At 33.6% G+C, this 17,510-nt stretch overlaps 1 protein-coding gene across 8 annotated transcripts in view; it reads right to left on the minus strand.

Moving 5' to 3' along the window:
- The window catches only part of LOC101896323 (protein draper), a 76,621-nt gene that overhangs the window by 42,545 nt on the left and 16,566 nt on the right, over positions 1-17,510 (minus strand). For all 8 annotated transcript variants that reach the window (XM_059126436.1, XM_011298057.3, XM_059126441.1 and 5 more), the window contains exon 3: positions 12,089-12,121. The gene's annotated coding sequence lies outside the window, so the exon portion shown is untranslated. The remainder of the gene's footprint in view (positions 1-12,088; positions 12,122-17,510) is intronic.

Consider the following 17,510-nt stretch of genomic DNA (forward strand, 5'->3'; position numbering starts at 1 on the left):
CTTTAAATTATAACTGTATTCATAGTTGGTATGATTTAATTCTCACAAATTCCCAAAAAAAAACTTTTATTTGTTATGGGATAGGGTATCACAAAGTCGACCCCGCCCGACTTTTAGACTATCTTTACTGTTTTTTTTTCAGTTCTTCTGTAATAATTTCTAATAGTTCTTTAATTCTTTAAGGACTGTAAAAGAATGCAATTCTTAAGAATAAATAATTTTTTAATTGAAAAATCAATTTTTACATCTAAAGCATTTTTTTCTACACAGTCACCAATCCTCCCAATAAATCAAGACCAATCAATCAGTTTCCGATTTCTTCGAATTTGATTAACAGGCGTTTTTTTTAAACAGCCTTTACTGCTCGCTGACTCCCACTTTGTTAAAGGCGTTAAATAATAAACATATTTAGTTCCGTATAAGTATTTAATAGATTTAATTAGTTTTGAAAAAAAAAACAGTGAACGTTACAATATTGTGACAGTGAGTCATGTCTGAGACTAGATTTTAATGATTGACAATGGAAAAAAAAGCAAATTGCGTGTGTTAGTTTTTCAAAATCCCAGTTCTTTTTTAGTCCGACTCAACGAAAATACCTAAAATTTCTATTAAATATTCTAAAATCTATTTTAATTGTTGACCTTGACATTCGTTTTTTTTTTTTTTTTTTTGATTTTCATTGTCAATAACATGAACAATGGAAGAGGGGCAGATATCGTGTCATTATATTCTCCTGTATTCAAGTCAATACAAATTGTAAGTGAATTAATTATAGCACGTGTATATGCATCGAAGGTGGCCCGACAATAGATGAGTCAGTCGGATATGTATGATTATTTGATGATGTATCTACCTACTACTTAGATGACATGTCATTAAAATTCCAGCCAACCCAAAGTTCATATTTAATAAGTATAATTAAAATGTTGATACAGTTATGACAATTTTTTAAATCTGTTTATTTTTTTTTCAGGTACACAATTAGAACGGAAATATTTCAATGGATGAAATCAAAGTCTCAGGAACAAATAAAATGTCTGATGAATTTTCAGGCCCCAGGAAGTGGGGAAATATTTCTCTTAGCATATTTTAAAAGACTCAGAAATAGGTGGAATGCCAGAGAAATTTCCAGGGCACTGGAAGTGGGAAAAATATTATTGATATGCGGATTGATGAGATTGTTAAACCACAAATAAGCTATTACGTTAGCTGCTTCAAACAATCTCTCATCGAAGAAGCTGGCACTTGGAAACCAGTTGCAGATTATCTAAGACCATTTAGAGGAGAAGAACGGTAATTTAGAGGAGAAGAACATGCTCCTTTCTATCACTTAGTGGGTCTGATCTTAAAAATGTGGTGAGCTTAGATGTATGAGATGTATGAGTATGAGATGGGACCAACAGTGTTTCTGACTGCTATAGACTATGTGAAGGTAAACAAGTTAAAAAGTATATGTAGGTACAGATGAATACCCTCGGACAATGTTCGATTATAAAACCAGTAAAGAAAGCCTTAAAGTGGGGCGGGCCGACTTTATGATACCCTACACCACTTTACTAATTAAGTAGAGCTCCACATAACAATTAAAAGTTTTTATGGGAGAATTCAATCATACACACTATGATTATAATTATAATTTAAAGTTCGAAGGACTAAATATGAAATCGAATAAAGATATATATGGGAGCTTTATCCAAATCTGAACAGATCACGATAAAATTTGCCAAATATATTTCTGAGGTGTATTTGATATATTTCCCTGAATATCTTTGTTACGGAGTGCATATTACGGTTGTGGGTAACAAATATAACAAATCGGATGAATAATATATATGGAAGCTATAGCTATATCTGAACCGATCTTCACCAAATTTGACATACTAGCATCTAGAATCAATTCGGTCGTGCGTGCCAAATTCCATCCCATTTGGACAAATATTAGACGTTTGGTGCACAATAAAAGGTAAATCGGACGAAGTTATATATGGGAGCTATATCCAAATCTGAACCGATCTCGATAAAATTTAGCAACTGTATTTCTGAGCTGTATTTGATATATTTCCCCAAATATTGTTGTTGCATAGTGCATATTACGGCGGCGGTGGACAAAAATAACAAATCGGATGAACAATATATATGGGAGCTATAGCTATATCTGAACCGATTTCGATCAAATTTGGCATACATATTTTCAGGCCTAATTTGGGCGTATATGCAAAATTCCATACAATTCGGGGTGATATTACACGTTTGGTGCACAATAAAAGGCAAATCGGACGAAGATATATATGGGAGCTATATCTAAATTTTGACCGATTATCTCCAATTTCAATAGGGTTCGTCCTTGGGCCAAACAAAAGATCTTTGCAAAATTTCATCTGGATCGGGCAATAAATGCGACCTGTACTTTGTTTACAAAAATACATGGACAGACGGACGGACGGACATGCATAAATCGACTCAGAATGCGATTCTATGCAGATCATCAAAAGGAACTATGGGTGTATCTCGTTTCCTTCTGCCTGTTACAAACAAATGCACAAAGACATAATACCCTGACCACCTTGTGGTGTAGGGTATAAATATATTTTGACTTCGGTAATGATTATTCAAATTGGTGACCTTCTATGGAGTAGGTTTCGAAAGAATGGGTCAATATTGTCCATTTCGTATCGGAACTAAATAAATATGATATAAATATTGCGACTTGCCAGGTTTGGACTATATTGGTTACTGCCTTCACTTTATATGAGATATGTGATCATTTTTAGAAAATGTTGAAATGTGCGGAAGGTGCCAAATATAGTGGATCGAAGTATTCCACTTCATCTAATACTAAGAAAAATATTGTAAATGTAAAGAATATCGATTATTTAATTTCAAAATTTCAAATTTTGTGGGTAGGAGATATCAGAGGGAGTGGGCTGAAAAATTCATTCACATCAGATCTATTGTTGAGGAAAATATTAGGATATACAAGAATTGAATGGAGTTGCTGACTTGTTTCGCAAGTTATGAGAGATTTAAGTATTTAAAATTGTCATCGTTTATGGAGGAGGTATCACTAGGAGTAGGTCGATATCTATCATCTTCACACCATATCTTGTGTTAGTAGATATAATGAGATTGGTGAAGTTTGAAAAGAATCGAAAGTTTATTTTATTTATTTTTATTTAAGGGCGTTTGGTTATTAAAAATTTTGATACCTCTGGGCGGAGGTACCAGAAGGAGTATATCAATATATCTCATCTTCACACCAGATCTTGTGTTAATAGAAATATTGGGATGTGTGTAATGTGAAGAGAAAAATTTTGCCACTTTGTGGGGAAGGTACCAGAAGAAATGGTCCGATTTCTATCATCCTTACAACCGACCTTGTGTTGATAGAAGTATTGATATGTACTAAGTTTGGATGAAATCGAATGTTAATTTCGCGTTATATAAGCTTCGTGGATATTCAATATTTTGACCCTTTGTGGGAGAGGCACTTCATGGAGTGGACCGATTTCTACCATATTTCTAACAGATCTTTTGTTGATGGAAATATTTATATGTGCCAAGTCTGAATGAAATCGGGTGTTAATTTCGTGTTTTATGAGCTTCATGAATATTCAAAATTTTGACCCTTTGTGGGGGAGATACCAGAAGAATTGGACCGATACATTGCATCTTCACACTAGCCCTTGGGTTAATAAAAATATTGTGAAATGTATAGTTTGAACACAATCGGACACAATTTATAAGAGCTACAATTATTCAGAATTTTTAGCCTTTCTGGGGGAGGTACTTGATTTCCGCGACTGATCTAGCACTGATGCAAACAGTAGAATCCGCAAGGTTGGAGCAAAATCGGATTATCCTTTCTCTTTCTGTGCACTAAAATATTTTTATTTTAAATTTTGACCTTTTGTGGGGGAGTTACCAGAAGGAGTGGACCGATATATTCCATCTTAGCACCAGACCTTAATAAAAATATTGTGATGTGTGTAAGTTGAAGACAATCGGACTTTTACATCACATTTTATAAGATTTGTAATTATTCAAAATTTTGAACCTTGGTGGGCAAGGTACTTGATGGAGTGGACCGACATTGTCCATTTTCGCACCTGACCTAGCACTGATGCAAATACTAGGATTCGCACAGTTGGAGCAAAATCGGATTATCCTTTCTCTTCCTGTGCACTAAAAAATTTTTATTTTAAATTTCGACCTTTTGTGGGTGAGGTACCAAAAGTAGTAGACCGATATATTTCATCTTCACACCAGCCCTTGGGTTAATAAAAATATTGTAAAATGTGTAGTTTGAACACAATCGGACCGTTACGTCACAATTTATAAAAGTTATAATTATTCAAAAGTGGACCGATATTGTCCATTTTCGCACGTGACCAAGCACTGACGCAAATATATGGATTTGCAAAATTGGAGCAAAATCGGATTATCGTTTTTCTTTCTTTGCAGAAAATATTCTTTTTTTTTTTTTTTTGTTTTGAAAATTTCGACCTTTGTGGGGGAGGTACCAGAAGGAGTGGACCAATATTGCCCATCTCCGAACTCGATATAAGTTCTATAATAATTTTACTATGTACCAAGTTTGTACCAAATCGGTACCTGTTCCTTTCTCAGTAATTTTTTTTCTCATTCTCGCTTCTATATCTCTTTTATCCCCGAAATTGTTCATTTCTTCCTAGGATGAAAGCAATGAACTAAAGGTCTCCAAGTTGAATCAGTTGTCGAATTCCTGCAACTGCGCATCATTAAACTAAACCTTCATATATCAAACTTACTTTTCAACCTTGTTTCTCTTACCAAATTTCGGGTATATAAATCTTTTGTGTCTCGAACAGTAAAGAAGCTACTTGATTGAAACCCCGTGTCGCAATATCCGAAAAATGGCTCGTCAGCTGAACATATCGCAATATTCCATTCGGCAAATACTGAAAGATGAGCTCAGGGTAAAGCCATTGAAATTCCAAAAAAGTGCAAGAACTTACACCGCAACAGAAAGAAAATAGACTCAAATGAGCTAAAGGTGAACTGCCGAATTTGCTTTTCTCCGATGAGAAAACATTCGTTGCCCTGCAGTTGTAAACAAACAAAATGATCGTGTTTACTTGCCAAAGAGGTCAGCTGAAAATGTGCACCTTCGGTGGGCCAACAGGACTCAAGCCATGGTGATGGTGTGGGCCGCCATAACAGCCGATGGTCGCTCTATGCTCGTATTAATGGACCGTGGCATCAGAATAAATGCCGAATATTATCGCGAAAATAATCTGGAGGATGTATTAAAGCCTTGGGCATGCGAACATTTTGGCCGCAAACTTTGGATATTCCGACAAGACTCAGCTCCATCCCACTCAGCACGCGCCACCCAAGAATGGTTGCAAAATGAGGTTCATCGCTTCATTTCCAGCGCACAATGGCCACAAAAATTTCTGGATACCAATCCGTTGAACTATTGTGTCTGGAGTATTTTAGAAAGCAAGGTTGGCACTAAACAATACCAAAGTGTCGATCACCTCAAGCCCATAATTCGTGCCAAAGGTGACCAATTCGAACAAATCTAAACTTATTCTAAAATTTGATGCTATATCCGACATTTTTTGCTTTTATTCAACAAAATTAAAAAAAAATGTAATAATTATGGTGTTTGGCTTTGTTGCAGTTTTTCTATCTCACACTGTATAGTACGTATTTCAGAAATCACATATTATACATCTATGCACCAAGACTGACCCTGGTGCAAAAATTCAAGATTCTAGCTTTAGCTGTTTCGTCTGGGCGTAAACTCTCAGTCAATCAGTTATGCCACTAACTTTCAATGTATACCTATAGTTTATATAGTATTATATTACTAGCGCTACTTTCAAGTTTAAACATTGTTGAGAGATCCTTAAAGTATGCCTCAAAAGTCTGCTAGTTTTATAATTTTATTTGATATCTTAAAATCGGTTATCATACAGATTATTTTTACATTCCCGCATTTCTGGAAGGAAGCAATAATGTGTAATAGCGTTTTACATGACACATGTCATTAACCTTTTTCGAAGAATTCTCATCTTTAATATTTACGTTTGTACATTGTTATAGCATACTTTTAGGTGGTCAGTACATTTTTATAAACTAAACGGATGGCTTAAGTATAAAATCAACAGCTATCGATTATTTTTCTTTACTTGATACACATGTACACATGACTGTGCATGTCTATGTACACCTAAAATCAATTACGTTAATTACACTATGAAATAATTAGAAGAGTGTCAAGGTCCTTCGTTTGCAATACGAGATAAATGATCCACTTTGCAGAGCTGGGTAATCCAAAGACTTGGTTTATATTCGACATTCTATATTGAAAACCTCTTCACCATGTAAAGCCCACCTTCATACCCTTTACCAAATCCATTTTTATTCCACTTGTCATGGTGGGGTTTGTCGACGGATGATGACAGTGTGGTGGTTTTTTGCGTTTCATATTGAACAGACGATACAATTTGCTGACGGACAGTAGCAGCAAGCTAGCAAGCAACAACAACAAAAGAATGTGTCAATGCAATGCATTGCAAAGCTAATGGAAAGAAAAATAAGGTCAATAAACTTTACAAAAAAAGTGCAACAGAAAAAGCGTGGCAAAGACGTGGAGACATGGAGGTGAAATCAGAAAAGCCAGCATTTTCATTATTTCTAAGAAAAAAATGTGTTTTTAAATCTTCGAAAGCAAATTATTAGTGACTGATCAAAGCAAGTAAAACTTCATATAAGGTCAGCCAAGCTGAAATTGTTACACCCTCCAACATGTGAAAACTTTACTTAGAATAAAATTGTTAAAAATCGCTAAAATTTGGGAAGTGTCTGACCAAATATAATAGACGGAATTCAGAATATAGAAGCAAAACTGTCAAATTTCGAGAAATTTGTTTCAGTTACAGATATAGTTTCCCATATATGTGTTTCATCCGATTTGATATTAAAGTCCCCCAAAATCCGTAATATGAAAAGATAGCCTAGAAGCCTAGCCTCAAAATACCTAATTGGTATAGCCCCCAATTAGAAGACCCGAATTGAACATTTTTTGCATGGAGAGAACCGCCCTTTCAAGAGCCCCAAATATCAAGTTTCAGCTAATTTGACTTCACATTGTGGCAGGAACCTATAAACAATATCGGTTGGTACCGTTTTATGGTGCTTATGCCAATCAGTAGACCTGTAGAGAATATTCTTTCAAGGGGAGAATAGATCTACACAGAACCCTTATTATCAAGTTTCATCTAAATTGGTTGGAAATTGTGTCAGAAACATTCAAAATACCGAACATCGGGAGGTAGCGTTATATGGGGGCTATACCAATTAGTGGACCTGTAGCGAACATGTCTTCAGAGAGAGAACAGACCTATTAGGAACCCCAAATGAAAGTTTCTGTTGATTTGGTTGTGAATTGTGGCAGAAACCCTCAAAATACCGAAAATCGAGAGGTTATTTCGCTTTCTTTGAGCGTTTTGTTTTTCAAAATCTTGAACCCTATGTGGGGGAAATACCAGAAGAAATGGTCCGCTCTCTACCATCTTTATAACGGATCTTGCGTTCATAGAAATATTGAGATGTGCCAAGGCTAATTGAAATCGGATGTTCATTTCGCGTTTTGTTGAATGTTGACCCTTTGTGGGAGAGGTACCGATATATTCTTCCTTCACACCACACCTTAGGTTAATAAAAAATATTGTGATGTGCGTAATTTGAAGAGAACCGGATGCTTATTTTTGGGGTTTTTATGATCGTTTTGATTTTTCAAATTTTTGACCCTTTGTAGAGGAGGTACCAGAAGGAATGGTCTGATTTTTACCACCTTTAAAACAGACCTTGCGTTGATGGAAATATTGAGAAGTGACAAGTCTGAATTGAATCGGATGTTCATTCCGTGTTTTATGAGCTTCATGAAAATTCAAAATTTTGACCCTTTTTGAGGGAGGTACCAGAAGGAGTGGTCCGATATATTCCATCTTCACACCAGGCCTTGGGTTGATAAAAATGTTGTGATGTGTGTAATGTGAAGATAAGCGGACTCTTACATCACATTTTGTAAGGTTTGTAATTATTCAAAATTTTGACCCTTAGTGGGGAGGTATATGATGGAGTTGACCGATATTGTCCATTTTCGCACCTGAGCCAGCCAGCACTGATGCAAATATTAGGATTTGCAAAGTTGAAGCAAAATCGGATTATTCTTTATTTTTCTGTGCAGTAATATATATATATTTTTTGAAAACATCGACCTTTTTGTGGGGGAGGTATCAGAAGAAGTGGACCGACATTGCCCATCTTCGAACTCAATCTAACAATAATATTACGATGTACCAAGTTTGGGCCAAATCGGATACTCCAGACAGACAGACGGACATCGCTAGATCGACTCCAAATCCAAATCAAATGATATATACCCTCTCTAGCCATATGGCTGAGGGTATAAACTAGCCATGTGGCTGGGAGTATAAAAAAAATGTTGAAGAGGGAGGAACTTGTCCCTCTAATTTGATATTTTGCGATTTAGACTTTCCAAATGTCTTTTAGATCTACTTTCGTATTTATTTTTTTTTATACCCTACATCACAAGGTGGTCAGGGTATTATGTCTTTGTGCATTTGTTTGTAACAGGCAAAAGGAAACGAGATAGACCCATAGTTCCTTTTGATGATCTGCATAGAATCACTTTCTGAGTTGATTTATGCATGTCAGTCCGTCTGTCCTTCCGTCCGTCTGTCCATGTATTCTTGTGAACAAAATGCAGGTCGACAACATTTGTTTGGCTCAAGGACGAACCCTATTGAAATTGGAGATAATCGGTAAAAATTTAGATATAGCTCCCATATATATCTTCGTCCGATTTGCCTTTTATTGTGCACCAAACGTGTAATATCAGCCCGAATAGTATGGAATTTTGCACATACAACCAAATTAGGCCTGAAAATAAGTATGCCAAATTTTATCCAAATCGGTTCAGATATAGCTATAGCTCCCATATATATTGTTCATCCGATTTGTTATTTTTGTCCTCCGCAGCCGTAATATGCACTCTGTAACAACAATATTTGGCGAAATATATCAAATACAGCTCAGAAATACCTTTGCTAAATTTTATCGAGATCGGTTCAGATTTGGATATAGCTCCCATATATAACTTCGTCCAATTTGCCATTTATTGTGCACCAAACGTCTAATATTTGTCCAAATGGGATGCAATTTGGCACATACGACCGAATTTAGTCTAGAAGGTAGTATGCCAAATTTGGTGAAGATCGGTTCAGATATAGTTGTAGCTCCCATATATATTGTTCATCTGATTTATTGTAATATGTATATGTAATATGAAAAATTATATCAATATATCAAATACAGCTCAGAAATATCTTTGCCAAATTTTATCGAGATCGGTTCAGATTTGGATATAGTTCCCATATATATTTTTATCCGATTTCAAATTAATTTCGCACCAAATGGGCAATACAAGTCCGAATTTAAAAATATGTTTCGGCATATTTAGTCCTTTGAATTTTAAGTTATAATTATAATCATAGCGTGTATGATTGAATTCTCCCATAAAAACTTTTAATTATTAAGTGGAGCTCAACTAAATTAGCAAAGTGGTGTAGGGTATCATAAAATCGGCCCCGCCCGACTTTAGGACTTTCTTTACTGGTTTTTTGGATTTTTTCTGAATTATTGAAAAATAAAATATAATTTTGTCACACAATGTTATTTCTCAGATCCTGGGTGTTTTATCTATGGATTTTCTGCAGCATAAAAGTAGCTAAGAATAAAATTTTGGTTCACTTTCAACAGGCGATTTATTTTAAGTGCAGCCACTATTTTTTTCACCTAAAACTCGAGGTATTTTGTACTTAAAGTTAAATTTATTTTTCTCTAAGTTTATTGTTAAACCCAAAAGTAGGGAGAAAATAGAAATAAAATCTATTTCAAGAAACTCCCTTGGCTATTGAAAATGTACTGAAATGCATCAATTCCCCTGGTAACAAATAAGAAATGTTTCGTTTGTAATAGATCCATTGTCATGCACATACACACCACCAACAACAACAACAACCTGAACGATTTTCAAAAACAGAAGACATTTTCTTGTTCACTCACCCATCAATTATTTTTTTGCTTTTCTTTTTCCCCAAATGGAAAATTTGAAACAATCTCGACATTATTAAATACGGAAGTGATCGTTTTGGTGGAAAACAAGATTATTACGCCAGTGATTTTCGGTGGGGCTGGGGGGAGGGAGAAGACTAAATATGTATAAACAGATGTAGTTGGGAGAAAATGTGTAATTTAGTTTCTGTTTTACGTTTATGGGTAAATTAAGGCTGATTCATGTTTAGTTTGGGAAGCCACCTCTTCTCTACCTCCCTCCCTCTCCCCTTCCATGAAATTAATTGTGTGGTGTGCCTTAGAAAATCTCTATCTTTAGAAACTTTTCTATCTCTATCTGATAGTTTTCTAAATGAAAATTTCAATCCACTGCGAAAGTGTGTGTGTTCTTTTGTTTATTTGTAGATTTTTTTTTGGTAATATTTATTGAAATTTATTGGAAAAACCATATTCCCCACATTGTTGATACAGTTGCTGGTATTTTATTTCGGGGTCCATAGATTGAATTGTTTACTTTCATGCTTGTCAATAATACAACGAAATATTTCATTATTACACATTCAGCGACTGATGATCGAATGAATGGCTTGACATTAGTCACCACCCGAAAGGTGTGTAAAAATTATTTTAAAATTTATTTACTTTTTTATTGCTCGGAAAAGTTGTTTAAAAAAAGATTTCACAAATAGGGCCATTAAAGATACTTTAATGATTTGAGTGTTGACAGCTGGAATCGATTTAAGAAAAAGGTATAAAATCAATCAATCAACAGGAAATTGTTTTTTGTAGGAAAAACCATAATACCTAGAAGCTATGACACTTTTTATATCCTCCACCATAACTTGGAGGGTATATTAAGTTTTTCGATCCGTTTACAACTCATCGAAGTAATGAAGACCCCACAAAGTAGATATATTCATGATGAACGTAAAATCCTAATACGGTTTACTCATGCCCTTCCTTCCGTTGCTATCTTTCGAAAGAATTAAGATAGAGTGCTGAATATTAATACTCATACGTTTTGGTCTGAACCAATATCAAGTTCGAAAATGAGCTATATCGGCCATATAACGGTTCCCCCTCATTTTAAGCATTCCGACGATTTTCTGTACATTGATCAACGGAATTGTCTGGAATTCGGTATGTGAATGTTGTTACAGGTTCCTAACCGCCTTGCAAAAAAAAAAAAAAACAATTAATAATGAATATTGGCACACATGAGTTTTGGGTGTGAACTTAGATCAAGTTCAAAGATGGGCTACATCGGCTAACTTTTGCATAAGTATTTTTCTTTTTTTGTCATGGGCTGTAGTACCCTTTAAAACCTTCAAATACGAAATTTGAAACAATTCCGGCGAATAATGTCATTAAAATCATCAAATTCCAAATAAAGGGTTATATGGGGGCGGTACGTAGACATGGACGTGCATACGATTTTTTTTGCATAGACTGCAGTATCCATTACAAACTTCGAACAAAGTTACAGAAACGAATGACAAATAAAAGTTTGAAAAATCAAAAAACAAAAAAAAAAGGAAAACACCTAAGAAAAAAATCTGTTCTCCTACGACGGCTTTTAACTCCTCTCTTTATGACTCCTCTCTTTTAACTCCTCTCTTTATGAAATAATTCTTTTTTAAGCCGAGACATTTCATAGCAAAAAATATAAGAAAAAATCCCATTAACCGGAGGAATATGTTTCCCCAAAAGAGAACTCAATAAGTGAGGAATTAAAAACTGTCATGAGAGAGCTTTAGCAACTTAAGTCTTTAGTCATTTAGGTCCATCTTTACACAAGACCTATATATTCTAAATATAAGGTTTTGGTAAGAAGTGAAACAATTCGTGGAATTATAATAAAAATCTAACGTACAACTTTGTCTGAATATATGACATAATTATTAAATTGTTCAATATTTCAAAGGTTTCAATCACTTACCTCAAACTATTATCAGGTAATTACGATGGATATCTGAAAAATAAAAAGAAAAATAATTGTTATTAAAATACTATACGATATAAGTATTATATAAAGGTAAAAAAATCCAGGATAAAACTATTCACAGAAATTTTAAATTCAAAAGTCCTATTGTTCAAAAAAAAAAAAAAATAAATAAATAAAATAAAATTTAATAAATCACACAACTAAATATACTTTTAAAAAGCCCCTGCTTTTTTCATGTAAACATTTTAAAAACATTCAAAATCGTTGTCACTCCTTGAAATTTTTTCCTAAAAATTCTTAAAATTTTCTATGGTTCCAAAAATTAAAACTAATTTTAACCAGTGAAAGAGCAGTAAGTTCGGCCGGGCCGAACTTTGAATTCCCTCCACCATTTGGTACGAAATTGGAAATTTTGAAAAAATAAAATCCGTTAAAATCATAAAAATACCAAATATAGCCGATATATTGGGGTCTACACGAAGACGTGGACCTACATAGGCATTGTTTGTCATAAACTATTACAATATTCAAATACGAAACTTGAAAAAAAATTAATAATGTATATAGGAAGGTGCCGTTATATCGGAACTATACGATGACCTGGACCTGCAGAGAAAATTTTCTGTCACAGGCTGTAGTACCTATTTGCAACTTCAAATACGACATCTAAAACAATTTTGGTGAGTATTGTACCAAAAATCTTCAAAATACCGAATATAGGGAGGTACTAATAGAAAATTTTCTGTCACAGGCTGTAGTTCCCATTATGAACTCTAAATGCGTAATTTGAAACTATTCCGGTGAATAATGACGCTAAAATCGTCAAAATACAGAGGTACCGTTGTATTTCGGCTATACGATATCGTGGACCTGAAAACATGTTTCTTCCAGGGGTTAAAGAGCTTAGAAAATACTTCTAGTCTGGATTTTTAGACAGTCCCATTGACAAATTTGGCAGAAATCGTCAAAATACTGAATATCGGGGGGTACCGTTATATGGGGTCTATACGATCGTGGACCGATATAGCCCCTCTTCAAACTTGTTGAAAATATTATTAAAACGATATTAAAATATATTTAAAACAAAAAACACATTCGTTCCCTGTAAAAATATTCTTGAAAAAGTATTTTTTAAATATCCAGATTTAGATCTAAAAAAAATATTTTTAAATATTAGCGTTTGCTCCATGGAAAAACATTTTTTGAAACATGTCTTGAAAAAATGCTTTAAAAAAATCTTTGCAAAAATCCAATTTTGAAAAAAATGGTATTTAAAAAATATATAAATTGTGGACTGGAGGGAGAACTGGAGAACGTGCACAAAGACCAAGTGGCGAAAAACGGCAGAATGTATTACATAAGCTTTGTTGTTAATGATTGCTGACAAAGCTTTTTAATGTATTTATTTGCACAAACCTTCAAATAAGACAACAAAAACTATAGAATCTCATCCTCTTCGAGCGAATTTCGCTTCCATTTAAAGGCGAACGAAGCAAACACGCTCGTATTCTATTGGCGTAGAAAAATATAGAATACTCGATATATTTGTATACTTTCATGAGTGCTCCCGCCCCAATTCAGGAATACTTCCGCTCTCCACGTCACTCCAAAATGGAAATTCGGTATTAAGAGGTAGAGCCCATGGTAGAGGTAGAACCCAGAACATAGTCTATGTAAGTTTACGTTTTGCTTCAGCCCTCATATAGAAAACGCGATATTCGGCAAAAAGTATTTTTAAAAATTTTCGTTTGCTTTTTAAAACAATTTTATGAAAATTGTCTTGAAAAAAAATTAAGACCTTTATAAGACCTTTGGTAAGACCTTTTAACATATTCCTTAAAAAAATACACATTTCTTGGCCTTTTAAAAAATATTTTACACAGAATTTCTAGGTTTGTGGGTTCCTCAAAATATATTCTAAAAATCCATTTCGGATTAGTACTTGAAAAATATTCTTAAAAAAATTGTCCTTAAAAAACATTCCTAAAAAATTGAATTTGGTTCTTGGAAAATTATTAAAAAAATACAAGTTTTGTTCTTGGAAAAATATTTTTTAAAAATATTAAAATCGACATGATTTTGGTTGTGTTTTTTTTTCAAAATCCACCTTTGGTAAGATCCTGATAAGATATTCCTAAAAAAATACACATTTCTTGGCATTTTTAAAAATATTTCTCACAGAATTTTTAGGAAATATATTCTAAAAATCCATTTCTGATTAGTACTTGAAAAATATTCTTAAAAAAATTGTCTTTAAAACAAATTCCTAAAAAATTTAATTTGGTTCTTGGAAAATAATTAAAAAAATACAAGTTTTGTTCTTGGAAAAATATTTTTTAAAAATATTGTTAAAATCGGAATGATTTTGGTTATGTTTTTTTTTTTTCAAAATATACTAAAAAAGTTTAAAAATAAATTTTAAAAATATAGAAAAAATCCAGACCTAGATAAGATATTTCTAAAAAATACCGTTTCTTGGATCTTTAAAAAATATTTCTTACAGAATTTCTAGGTTTGTGGGCCCTTCAAAATATATTCTAAAAATCCACTTCTGATTGGTACTTGAAAAATATTCTTAAAAATAATCCCTTAAAACATTCCTAAAAATTTACTTTTGGTTCTTGAAGCAATATAAAAAAATCGACGTTTGCTAAATTTTGAAACAAGTCCAAATTTGGTTCTTGGAAAAAGATTTTTCAAAAATATTATTAAAATCAGCATTAAAGAATATTAAAATCCACTTTGGGTTAACTTGGTATGATTTTCAAAAAAAAAAAAAATCCAATTTTCTTGGCTCTTAAAAATATTTTTTACAGAATATCTAAGTTTGTGAATATAAGTTTCAAAATATATTCTAGAAAATCCACTTCTGATTAGTACTTGCAAAATATTCTTAAAAAATCCAGGCCTAAAGATTTCTCCAAAAATATTCACAAAATTAACAATTATAATTTGTTGATTTTTTTATATATAAAAGTTCTTTACTTCATTTAATTATCTATTCAAAGAAATCATTTTTTAAATTAATTGGCATTTGTTTATGGTTTATTGCAAAATTTAATGTGAGATTAATTGCAAGAGAATAATTTGTATACAACTGATAAGACGGCATCTGTGTCTGTCTTGTTAAAGACGGAGAAGAAGATTCAATAAAGGCAACATCAAAATCTGACCTGTGACTCATTATGACTAATTTATATTTAATTAAGCGTATTAATATTTGCAGAGTGTATTCCTGCTTCAGTTATCTGCATGTGACGATGGAGCTCAAAAAAAGAGAAGAAAAATCACAAAGAAAATAAAAAAATCTTTTAAGACAAATCTGAACTACTGGCTACACATGACCCATTTTTCTGTTTTGTGTAACAAATGTCCAGTTCATGTCTTTTGTCCCAAGGCACTTGAGAGAATGCCCATGTAGTTTTATTAGAACAATTTGTCCAAATTACATTTACATTTGCTACCTACATTGTCTTTTGAGAACGAACGCCAGAAAGAATTTCTTTCCAAAACCGAAATAGTTTTTTTCTGCACCCCTCTGCCTTTCGCATTGCTGTTACTGCTGGTCACTCAGTCATGTAATGACGCCCGCTGTTTTCTAATTTTTTGTTTGTCTCTTCTAAATTTGACACATGTAGATTTTTGTATTTTTCTATTTTTCTATTCTTCTGTTTTTTTTTGCCATATTTTCTTTTCTCTCGCTTTGCTGCTGTCCATGGGCAAAAAAAATTCTGCTGAAATTCTAGTTTTATTACGCATCACATTTTTAGTTATTTAGTTCCACACTTGCAAAAGATGATGATGATGATGATGCCTGAAGTGAAAAAAGAAATATTAAACTCAGTTGGCCAGCCAAGTAGCTGAGCTGATGCCCGCATCTGGCATCCATCACACAGAAAGTGCACACATGTCTGTCCGTCCTTTTGTACGTCCATCGAGTGACCACCACCATCACAAATAATAGTTTCTGTATCTTACAAATGCTCGGGGATGTATTCAATGAGAAAAGATAATTATCCAGGGTTGCCAAGCGATTTAAAAAAATTTTTAAAAATGAAGAGAATTTTTGAATTTTGTCGGATATACTGGTAGATTTATGATAATTAATAGTAGCATGATTTCAATGATTGTTATTTTACATAATATTAGTGTTAATTTTCTCCAGTAGGTGGCGTTTTTAATCCTTGTAATAACGACGCCCAATGTTGTTAATTTTTGTTATTTATAAACCAGTAAAGAAAGTCTTAAAGTCGGGCGCGGCCGACTTTATGATACCCTACACCACTTTGCTAATTTAGTAGAGCTCCGCATAACAATTAAAAGTTTTTATGGGAGAATTCCATCATACACGCTATGATTAGAATTATAATTTCAAGTTCAAAGGACTAAATATGCCGAAGCATTTGTATCTCATAAATTCGGACTTGTATTGCCCATTTGGTGGGAGCTATATTCAAATCGGAACCGATCTCGATAAAATTTGGCAAAGATATTTCTAAGCTGTATTTGATGTATTTCCCTGAATATCGTTGTTACGGAGTGCATATTACTGCTGTAACAAATATAACAAGACGGATGAACAGTATATATGGGAGCTATATCTATATCTGAACCGATCTTCAGCAAATTTGGCATACTAGCTTCTAGACTTCAATTCGGTCGTAAGTGCCAAATTCCATCCCATTTGGACAAATATTAGACGTTTGGTGCACAATAAAAGGTAAATCGGACGAAGTTATATATGGGAGCTATATCCAAATCTGAACCGATCCCGATAAAATTTAGCAAATATATTTCTGAGCTATTCCCCATATATTTCCCCAAATATTGTTGTTACAGAGTACATATTACGGCTGCGGAGGACAAAAATAACAAATCGGATGAACAATATATATGGATGCTATAGCTATATCTGAACCGATTTCGATAAAATTTGGCATATTTATTTTCAGGCCTAATTTGGTTGTATGTGCAAAATTCCAAACTATTCGGGTAAATATTACACGTTTGGTGCACAATAAAATACAAATCGGACGAAGATATATATGGGGGCTATATCAAAATTTTGACCGATTATCTCCAATTTAGGGAAATAGGGTTCGTCCTTGCGCCAAACAACTGATTTGTGCAAAATTTCATCTGGATAGGGCAACAAATGCGAACTGTACTTTGTTTACAAAAATACATGGACGGAAGGACGGACATGCATAAATCGACTCAGAATGTGATTCCATGCAGATCATCAAACAAATGCACAAAGACATAATACCCTGACCACCTTGTGGTGTAGGGTATAAAAATCGAAAGTAGCTCTTTCATAGTTTGCAATTGGCATTGAATGGAAGGTCACTTTTTAAATAGGAGTTCCATTGAACGAAAACCCCTTCCATTTCCCCCTTTAAGATTTTATTTGAAT

Source organism: Musca domestica, unplaced genomic scaffold (assembly GCF_030504385.1).
Source record: "Musca domestica strain aabys unplaced genomic scaffold, Musca_domestica.polishedcontigs.V.1.1 38, whole genome shotgun sequence".
In the NCBI taxonomy this organism is placed as follows: Eukaryota; Metazoa; Arthropoda; class Insecta; order Diptera; family Muscidae; genus Musca; species Musca domestica.